The sequence below is a fragment of the Rattus norvegicus genome, chromosome 13, assembly GCF_021556685.1.
Source record: "Rattus norvegicus strain SHRSP/BbbUtx chromosome 13, alternate assembly SHRSP_T2T, whole genome shotgun sequence".
NCBI lineage: Eukaryota > Metazoa > Chordata > Mammalia > Rodentia > Muridae > Rattus > Rattus norvegicus.
Window position 1 is genome coordinate 63148069 of NC_141546.1, and position 11421 is coordinate 63159489.

General features: G+C 37.1%; 1 pseudogene; it reads left to right on the forward strand.

Moving 5' to 3' along the window:
* The first annotated feature begins 9222 nt into the window (after nucleotides 1-9222).
* LOC120096367 (U6 spliceosomal RNA) lies at nucleotides 9223-9321 on the forward strand (annotated as a pseudogene).
* Nucleotides 9322-11421: the final 2100 nt, after the last annotated feature.

Sequence of the window (11421 nt, forward strand, 5' to 3'; positions counted from 1 at the left end):
CTGATGGGTTATAGTTTAAATATGAAGTCTCCCATAACCTAATGTTTTACGTGCTGATTCCCCAGTTGGCTCCTCTGTTTGGGGGAGTAATGAAACCTTCAGTAGTAGAGAGCTGGTCATACAAGTTGGGTTTCGGGAGACAAACTTTTGACTTTGATTCTCACCAGGACCATTAGCTTCATAATCTACTACCAATTACCAGCTGCATCACACTTATGCCACTGGAGATTGTTTCACAGCATTATGTAACATGACTGACTCAAAACATTCTGAAACTGAGTTATGGCTTTTGTTATGCATGGAGGAATATTTCATCATACTGATCCTATATCTCTAACTCTTAAGCCAAAACCGTCTGGCCAAAGTCTCTAAGATTATCTGCTTGCTGGGGATGGAACTTTCACTTCTTCTTATATTTCTACTCCTTCTATTATGTTTACATAAGCAGTCTGTTTTTGATGATTGATGATTTTCTTTGCTACTTAATTTGTCTAATTCCTTTTCACTAACTGTAAGCATAGTTTCTATGTTAATTTAACTAAAATTAAACTTTGGTCTCCCATAGGCTCATAAGTAGTGGCAAACTATAATGAGATATGGTCTTATTAGAGAAGGTGTAAGAACTATGTTGGAAGAACAATGTCACTGGGATTGGGCTTTGACATTTCAAATGCTCAGATCAGGCCCAATGCCATTATCTCATGCTACTGCCTGCAAATCCAGAAGTAGAACTACCTAATCCTTCTCCAGTACCATGTCAGCCTACATGCCACTATGCTTATCAGAATAGCAGTAATGGACCAAAAGTCCGAACCTATTAGCCAGCCAAAATTAAATAATTTTGTCTGTAATCGTTGCCACGGTCATAGTGTTTCTGCACGGCAATAGGGCATTGACTAAAAACACTGGGTCGAGTCTTTCCATTTATCATCTGGCTTTTAAAACATAATATCCTCTTGAACATAGTGCTCTTGGCTCCAACGTCTCCTATCCTGGTGCTCTTTTCCTCCTCAAACTGTAATTTTGCATTTCTCTTTACCTTTATTGCTTTTTATTTCAGATATGCATTTGTGATTACTAGTAACCATGTGACAAAATCAATAAGAGGCTGCCTTGAAATCTCCTCTGGCAATGCCATTAATCCACATCTCTTAAATTTAACCTCCTGCAAATTTTAAGGATAAAGGCAAAAAGGAGACACATTCATTGATTCATTGCCAAACTATAACAAGAATAGTCTCTAGGCTACTTACTGATATTGTTCCACTCTGAAATCCCTTGAACTGTATTCCTAACCAGTGTCTTTCATGCTTCTACTAACCCCTATAAGGCTTACTTTAATGCTTTAAAGTCTTCCATATTCCTCCACCATACAGAATGGCCATATGGGTCATAACAATAGCCCGTTCCTGGCATGAACTTCTGTCTTAAAAAATGCACTGAAAAGAGAACACAATCAAAGCAATTCATATGAATAAAAACATTAGCTGGGGTTCCCTTATAGTTTAGAGTCTTTGTCCTATATCATAATGACAAAGGGTATGTAAGCAAATAAGCAGGCATGGTGCTGAAGAAGTAGCAGAGAACTTTACATCCTGCTTCCCAGCAGGCAGGGAAAGTGATAGTGGACCTAGCTAGCACTGGCTTTTGAAAGCTCACACTTTTGAAAGTGTGTCACCACTAGTGACACACTTCCTCCAAGTAGGACATTAATATTTCAGCAAGGTCATGACATTCTAACCCTTACTAACAGTCTACCAGCTAAGAAAAACGAATTAAAATATATGGGCCTATGGGTGAACTATTTAATTCAAACCAAGAAACACACACAAACACACACACACACACACACACACACACACAAACACACACAAATGCATACACACATGAGAGAGAGAGTGAGAGAGAGAGAGAGCTCTATTTACCCCTCCCTGTTGGTGTTTCCATTTATATTATAGTGAATATGGAAGAATGGATTGATCGATTTAGCTTGTTCTTTATTAACAATGTCTAATTCTTAAGATTGGGTATAGAGATTATTGGGATGAGCTTCTACATCAAGAGATATATGGATTTATTTTGAAAATAATATATGAATAAGGTAGAATAGATTAGACAACACAGCTGTCTTGGGCAACAATCCCAATATTCTCTTTAGGACATTATGCTGCCTCAAAGCAAATGCATCCATTTTCTCAGGGAAACCTGCATTCCAAACATGAATTGTTTCTCAAATCTTCTGTATTTGAAGCTAAAGCATGAGATTCATTTTTTATTTGTTACTTTGGCAATGTTGTGGTAAAATATGTAACAAGCAAAAACACAAACAAAGGGACTATCCTGAGTCCCGAGGAAGCAGATATGTCTCTGCTGGACCTGAGGCAATGCCACCAAATAGAGACTCTTGTGTAAATAATAATTGTACCAAAGTGCTTCAAGGAAGAATCCTTTGCTAGCTCTTAGTATGTTAGACACTTCTTGAATAGCAAATACTTTCTTCAGGTATCTTCTGCTATAAAGACCCAATACTACTGACATTCTTATCTATATCTATATCTATCCATCCATATACTGTATTCAAAAGCAATGCCTGGAACACTTCTCTCTGCCTTTAGTGTCTGTCATTGCTACCTATCTCTGCCCAAACCTTCTGTTCCACACTCCAGGACGCCTTGCTACTAAGACTGTTGAAGTCTCTAGGTCGCTGCTCCATGAAAATACTTTCGGACCAAGAAGGCCTGGAGTTACTCTTTAGTGTTACTGCCCAAGGTGTTCTGACATGGTTCTCTAGGCTCAAAGAAACTGGAACTGTCAGTTGTTCATGGTGACATACACAAATAAATTTTATTCCAGTAGCTACAGGTTTGTCAGTGTTTAAAATCTTGCTGGTGAGTAGGGTACCTGGCAATTTTGTATCTAACCCTGACTTCTGGAAGAGAAACAATGTTCAGAGTGCACAGCAGGTAGCCCTAACTCCAGCTGCAATGCTTTAACTATCTCCCATAACTCCACCCAGAGTATGTTGTAGCTATAGAAGAATACTAGTTTCCCATTTTCCTAGTTCTCTAGCCTAGCCTCCTCTTGTTCCTAATCAATGTAGAGGTCAGCAAAGAATAAAGAAGCAGAAATGTGGGAGGAGTCAAATTCTTCAGCTCTATGGGTAAGTTAACAGCACCATGGAGAAAAAAGTTACAAATACCATGAATTTGTAGCAACAGTTATTCTGTTCCCCACCTCACTCCATTCCCAGGATGAGAGAGCGCTAGCCAAGAAAATGGATGATTCCACAGTTGGTTCAATAAGGAAGAAAGTCATATTCTCATGTGCTTATTTCATCACTGCCAAAGATTTCAACAAGGAGAACACTTTGTTAGTATCAATTAACACACCCTTCAAGGACAAGACACATGGTATTCCCATATCAGCCGATGACATGTCATAGACCACTCAATCTTCTGAGAATTTCATCCTGCTTACTGTAGGGCTTTCTTTGCCATAAATCTACTCAGTCATGACCACAGCCTGTTCTAGCATTAATTTCACCTTGATACCCAACACTACTACCCTAACATTCCTGTCTTTGGCTTTAGTCAACTATATCTAACTGTTCTTTCTGGCTCTTGCAGAATACTTTTTCATAATGAGGAAAACCACATAGGTTTTGCTCTCCTTATTCCATAGCACTGCTATTTCCACAAAACAGCATAAGTAATGTTCACTGCCTGAATCTTATATTCATACCTTGTGTTGGCCTTTAGGCCTTCAGATATTTGCCCTTTAGCAGATAATAAATACCATGGCCCACCCGGAAGTGCCACTGTCATTTTTCTCTTTCGTAGCTTCTACATGAAGTTCTTGTAGCCATTGTCATGGGTTCAAACCTTGCTTCTACCATCTGTGGAGGGAAGCAGCCTGCCTCCTAATCCTCAGGTATTCTTCAGGTATGGACACCCATAGCCAGGTTACGTCAGTGTCTTTCAATATAACCAATAAGTCTGCAACTAAGTAGGTATTTGCAGGGATGCTTACAACAATGAAAATATCTGTGCCTTGAAAATTCAATACCACTGATAGAAGCATCTTCCTTGAATGATGTTTGTCACCTACTCCAGGTATCATTGTAGTTGGATCTCTGGGGCCAATGGGATCCTCACATCATATTAGCACATAATCAAATACCCCAGGGTCTAAGTAGACAATTCAGACCCTAAGGTGTCTTAATTGGGAGAAATATACTGTCTTGTACCTCTTCTGTGCCCAAGTACCAGCTAGAGAAAGCCTCTGACCATTCCAGTTCAAATACAAAGCAAAAACAACAAAAGTACCCAACCATCACAGGGAGAAAATGGTAGCCTGGACCATTTCACTTTATGAGGAAGCAGGAAATGCACAGGAAACATGCAAAAATAAAGAACAAAAGAAACATTACTATATGATGTGTTCTCACTTCTGCTCCTCCCTGAGTGCATAGCTTAATGCCCTCTATCAGTCCTGTAGCAAAAGGGTGGGGGTTGGGTGATACAAGGAGGAAAGAGAGATTTGCTTCCATAGGGTGTTCTTTCTAGGCTGGCAGCCTTTAAAATGAAGCACCATTCAAGAATCAGCTGTCTGGACTACAGGTAGTGCCAATGTGCATAGTCAGTTAGCCAGGAAAAGAAGATTTATATTGTTAGCCTGGCACTACCAATATGCTGCTACATAAAATCCAATATTTTTCTAAATTCCATCCAAAGGGAAAGATGTTTCTGGTGAGACCACATTCATTGTGTCAGAGAATGCAAGGGATCTCTTGGAACCTCGATATGTGTTAAATAGGACTGCTCTAAGAAACTCACCTATTGAAATGTTTATTGGGATGCATTAGGCTGAACATGTGGACTGGGTAAGTAGCTGGAATTCAAATGCCAAATGCTTATGAGTATATAGAGGGTAGCATGGGGTTTGAATGTGATCTCCTCTAAGTATAAATCACAGTAAAAGTAAAAGACTCCCTAAATTTTGATTTGAGCAAACTCCACATCAGCTGTGTATATACTGGGACTCTGAGTGCATTATGGTTCAGGACACATTATCTCTGTGGCAGTTGATCAGTTGTGGTGTGCATTTGTCAGTGATGGAACTCAGGCTTCCTACTCCAGATTCTAGGCTTCTTGAATCTAATACAAAATTTTAGTTTGTCTGAAATAATTTTTGCATATGTCATAGGAAATAAAAAGTGGAACCTCATGCTATACAAATAAACAAACAAAATCCCAAAAATGTTAAGGGGAAATTTTTAACATATTTTGTACGTTTCAGAGGAGTCAGTCCATGATCTCTTGATGTTTTTGGATAGAACATCATGGTCAGGAGACTGTTCTGATCATAATAATACTTCAACAACAAAGAGACAATATGGGAAGTTAAAGAGAGCAGAAGAATCTATTCATTATAATCAAGGCATTCTAAAAAGGCATGAGGATCTAGTGCAGTGTTTCTCAACCTTTCTAATGCTGTGAACTTATAATACAATTCATGTTGTGGTGACATTATAAAATCATTTTTAAAATGGAAATATATTGCTTTATTTCCTTCATGGTCTTAGATGACCCTTGTGAAAGGGTTGTTTGACAGCAAAGGAGTCATGACCTGTTGCTTGAAGACCACTGATCTCATGCTTTATCAAAACCCATGGAAGCAGGAAATATCTGAACAATACCTTAAGGGCAATGAATGGTAAAGACTTGCCATCAACAAGTCTATGTACACACTATTCTTTAAATGTGGAAAAGAAGGGTCTATTCATGAAGAAAAACAAAACAAAGCATAAAGATAACCCAGCAGAGGTACAGAACTACAAAAATACTTTATGGAAAACAAGATAGAACCATGGATATTAACTTTTGCTACATGTTAATCTGCAAGAACATAGAGACTGTGATAGTAATTTTGCAAGCCTGCCCGCCCCCTTCCCTCTCATCTCCAGTCCATCTGTCTGCCTTCTTTCTGTTTACAAACATATAAAAGGAAAGATTCTACCACCTGAATCTAGGAATAAAAGGTATAGATGTGTGTGTTAAAGTAGCTGGAGAAACTAAAGTTAGCATCCAAGATTTAATTTCATGTGCTAAGAACTTGAATTTTTGTTTCTATCAAATTTGGAGAGGAAGACACTTACCATATGTACATTTTCTCAAGACGACAATATTTTCTCAAGAAGGGTGAGTATAACATCTTGTCTGAATCTATGTGAATGCACAAATTATGCACAGGGAATTTGTCATTACTGTCTTTAAGGGAGACCATGAAGGGGAAAATTGTGAGTGGTTTAACGAAAGCTTGGATTGCATTTTTAATCAACTGATAATTTGTATGGATATGAGGGAAAACTTTTAATTTACATAAATGTGATACTGAAATAACTAAAGAAAAACAAGTTAGAGAATAGCTAGAGTATGCCCTTATTTTTAATGAAAAAATATAGGTACTCACAATTTATGAATTTAGCTATCTAGCTTTCTCAAAACTAAATTTTCCTGCAATAAATGTTTAAGACTTTATAACAGGTAAAATTACATTTTATATCTTTGCTGTGTACCATTAGCCATTCTCCTGTGCCTAGTTGACACACACATTATAAAGTGACTTTAATGAATGATAATATTGACATTGATTGTTTCCCATTTTTACTCTTTTTAAAATCAGTCATATGTTAGAAATGTTTATATTTCTTATAAATAGGATAGAATGAATGCATCCAATTCAAAAATCTAAAACAAATGTTAGTTGGCTCTAATTTTAGTTATTGTATAGCTGACATATTTTTATAATAGTAAAGCATTCTACTCCAAAGTACTAATATATCATTTACATTTTTACCAGAGTATGATTTTCAGTTGTATGCCCTAAATGTCTAAATTATGTATTTTCCCTATAATAAAGCTACTTTGTTTTGAATTTGTATTACTGATAATGAAGAAGCAGTATTGATTTCAATTTGTTATTGAGAAATTTTTTACTGTACTTTAATGCATCAAAATGATACATATTTTTAATTTTTATGGTTTTAGGAAAATTACATTCACTGCGAATAACTCTTTTATTCTAATTAGCAATAATCGCACCTCATATAAACCTCATCGGCTACAATACTGCCACTGTGCAAAGTTTATTTTCTTATTTCAGTCACTCATGTATTTTATTTCTCATTATACCTTGTTCCCATTTTAAAATGTACTTCTTTCTTCCATGATAAGTATTGCTCTACTATCCTTGTTATATCAATATCCATATTAATTGTCAATATTATTTGCCTATTATCAAGCTCATGATCATTAAATTACTATGTCTCATATTTCAGCTCAGTGTCTTCCATATATATATATATATATATATATATATATATATATATATATATTACTATGGAACTATCCTAGTAATTTCATTTAGTACTCGAAAGAACTTCAGCTGAGTATTACAATATAACAAGAATGACTTCATCACCTTGGGATAGAGAGTCCTGCCAGACAAGTGGTAGCTAATGTTGATTATTCAAAGCCAGTGTTGACCATTGATGCCCACTCTGTGAATCAGAGCTATAAATTTGATTTTTTTTTCTTTTTTTTCTCGGAGCTGGGGACCGAACCCAGGGCCTTGTGCTTGCTAGGCAAGCGCTCTACCACTGAGCTAAATCCCCAACCCCTATAAATTTGATTTTTATATTTCTTGTTTTAATCTTTCTTTCAAAATTTAACTATGTATGTTTCTTTCACTTATCAATTAATACTGAGTATGTTCTCAAAACTTTTATGAAAACTGAAAAATATTACCACCATAAAATTATTAAGTTTCAGAAGATCTAAATAATATTAGAAGTTAATTTTTCCTAAATTGTATTTCACTTTAATTTCTCATGAATACATTTTAGAATATTTTAAACAGTACTTAACATAAACATTAAAAATCTGTTTATTTTACCCTATAAAAATAGAGATGGTTTAATAGATGCTGCATGACAAAGACCAATACAACATTCTATGTTATTAAGAACAAAAATTAATATGGTAATAACTTAGGTACTTGGCAGAATCATGATTATATAAACATAATGTATGGAATAATCAAATGACCTTATTTTGGTATAAGTTTGAACATGCAGAGTTTTATTTTTCCTAATAATTATTGGCAATGGTGTGCATAATAATGAACTTTGTAAAGTAAGTGACATAGAATTGCCTCAAACTATTTCATTCTACAATTCTGATATTTTTTTAAATATCAGATTTATAGAAGTGATTTAGTAGTTTGATAATATGAGGAATACTACAGATTAGTCTTACTTCTCTTAGATGCCACAAGAAAAGTAGTGGAATCATAGCAAAGGATTTTGGAGAATAATTTTAATCTACCAACAAGGTTGCTCTGGCAAAGGATCACATCCAAAGATCTTGTAGGTCTGCACAAGCCAGCTGAAATGACCCACATTTAATTCTTCTGGCTAGAATACAGACACACCCTTTGTGCACAAATTTAATCTATAACAATGGAGGTAAAATTAGTTTGTAGAATGAAGCAGCTATGTTTGAAGGTGATGTAATTGAGGGCCAGACAAAAATGATGCATTACAGAAAGTTTTGACAGAATAAATCAGAGATGGAATATTCTCAACTCTCTCAAGAATAGCACAGGAAAGATAATCTATTTAGGAGCAGTGCAAGGAGAAAGAATTAACCTTTTGGGAGTCAATGCAGTGAGTGAAATGTAATGGAGCTGGGTTTCTTTGAGAGTTCATGCAGTTGAGTTCAGGTGAGGGTAGGCAATTAAAGCCAATGAATAAGGAGCCAGAATATTAGAACAAATTGCCAAAGTTAGTGCAATTGCAGGTAGAACAATTCAGTCACACACTGAGAGAGACCCGATTGGATCTGTCAGCTTGGAGAGGACTTTGAGCCAGAAGAGCTCAGTTAAAAGTCAGTCAGAGTTCAGAGAGAGCTGGAAAGGGCGTGCTTATTCAAGAGTAAGCCTCTCATGTGACAGTTACGTCATGAATAAAAGTGAGGTTTACAAGATTTAAACATTTCTGAAAATATTTTAAGTAAAGCATTTTATATCATGTCTAAAATAAATACCCTTTGATAGCATCAATAATAATGGGAAATACTTCAATTTTTTTCATAGCTATTTTCAAAGTCTTTTTGTCCTCTATTTCTGCTTCTCTACACACTGTGTTTTAAATTCATAACAGTGATCGCTTCGACAGCACAATTTATTTGGAATGACACAGAGATTAGTGTAGCCCTGTGCAAGGATGACACACAAATTTACGAAGGGTCCTATGTTTGTTTAAGCAGATGGGCATTTTTGTCTTCATAGTGTTCCTGAGCACCTAGAAGTGGGGGTGACTATCGCAAGAGCTGTTGCTTGTATGTGGCACATGTTCTTCTATCTGGACTATCCTGCCAGCCTCAATGCGAGAAGAAGCGCTTAGCATCACAAAGTCTTGAAATGTCATGGTTGGGGGATATGGAGAGCAGCCCTACCCAGTCAGAAAGGAAGGAGATGGGGGAGGAGGAAAGGATTGGCAGGGGGAACTGAGAGGGGAAAGTGAGCAGGATGCAGTGAATTATTAAAAATATTAAATTACATTTAAAAATAATAAAATTCATAACAACTCTTGAACACTCAAATGAGGAAGCAAACCCAGGGACTCATATTTGTTGAGGTTTTGTCTTTTGCTGTTATTGTAAAGCTAAGTGCTAGACCCTAAGATCTGCACATTGCGCTGGCTTCTGGATAACTGACTACAGTTAATTCTGAGTGATAAATTAAAATATAAGCAGTCAATAGCTAGAAGAATCACTTCCCCTTCTTCTTCCTAGGATCTTGTCTGTTTTGAACTTGAGCAGGTCTTCTATATTCCATCACTGACTGTGGCAGTAAGACTAATCTACTTTGGCTCCTGCCTGATGGGTCGAAAGCACACACCCACCCAAGAGCAATATGGATTTATGGACTCGAGAATAAAACACACACACACACACACACACACACACACACACACACACACACACACACACACCTACCTGTTAATTTTTGACATGCTGTGACCAGCTCCAATGCTGGGCACTCTTAAGCCTTCCCCTGCAATCTCAGGCCCAATTGAGAAAGTAGCCAGTGGTCATTTACAAGAATTCTTACAAGGCTGGTTGGCTTCCTCTCCTACAGCTCTTACATCCCATCCTTCTCCCCTAAGTCATGGTGACTCCCCTTCTCCCTTTTCCCCAATTTCCAGACCACTCAAATCTAAAGGTCCGCTCTCCGGTCTCTGCTCCCTGGTCTCAGCTCTCTGCTCTCGCTCTCGCTCTGCCCTCTCGCTCTGCCCTCTCGCTCTGGCTCCCACTCTGCTCTTGCTCTAGCTCTGCCCTCTTGCTCTCGCTCTGCCCCAGCCATTGGCAGTTGACTACTTATTGATATATCAAAAACCAATTGGGGACAAGGACATTCAACATTTGGACATGCAGAATTCAGAATAATTCAAACATTAGAACCAATGGCCGAGAACTGTCTCTGTGATTTCCTGTGTGCATCAGGCCTGTTTTTAGAGGGAAACAATTTCATTGACGTCTTCTACCATCTCTGACTCTTATAATCTGTCCGTCCCATATTCTGGATACATCTTGATTAAAGTATTGAGGAAAGGTATGTGATATAGGCACCCCATTCAAAGCGGAGTTCTACAACGTCTCTCATACTATGCACATTGCCATTTGTGTGTTTCTTTGTTAACTCTCATCTACTGCAAGGAAAAGAGTCTCAGATTAGGGCTGGTCTATGGGTATTACAATATGTCATTAGAAGCTGTTTAGTTTACACATTCATTTAGCAGTATAATGAAAGTATGTTTCCCCCTAAGGACTGGTCATATCTGGTCGAATGCTTTTAAACTCATTAATGGTATAAGGTATAGGTTTTCTGAAGCATCCATTAAACCCAATAAAAAACTGATGGTTTAGTATCATAAAAATTGTGCCACTGTTGATACAGTTGGGATATCTTGCTTGCAGGAAAGGCTGAACAGTAACCCACAGTGTTCATATCTGAGAATTATGATTTCACTTTTTCTCCTGCTGTATTCAAAGTGCCTTACTGTACTATGAACAATAGTCACAATGATCACAGTGATGAAGCTGGCAAATGGGCAGTATTTTGATTTCTCCATCTTAGATGTTAGACGATAATAATCTCCTGCAATGGAGTTTTGCCATCAGGATTTGGAAGGATAATTAATAGTATCGGCAGCAGCCTGTGATGTTTGCTGTGGAAGGGTTGATTCCAACCCTTTGGCTAATGACTCTAAAGATCCTATCCATTTCTAGTACTAGAGATTTTATTTGGTAAAAATTAATAACTAAATGGGATATAGCCTCTTTCATTTAATAGACT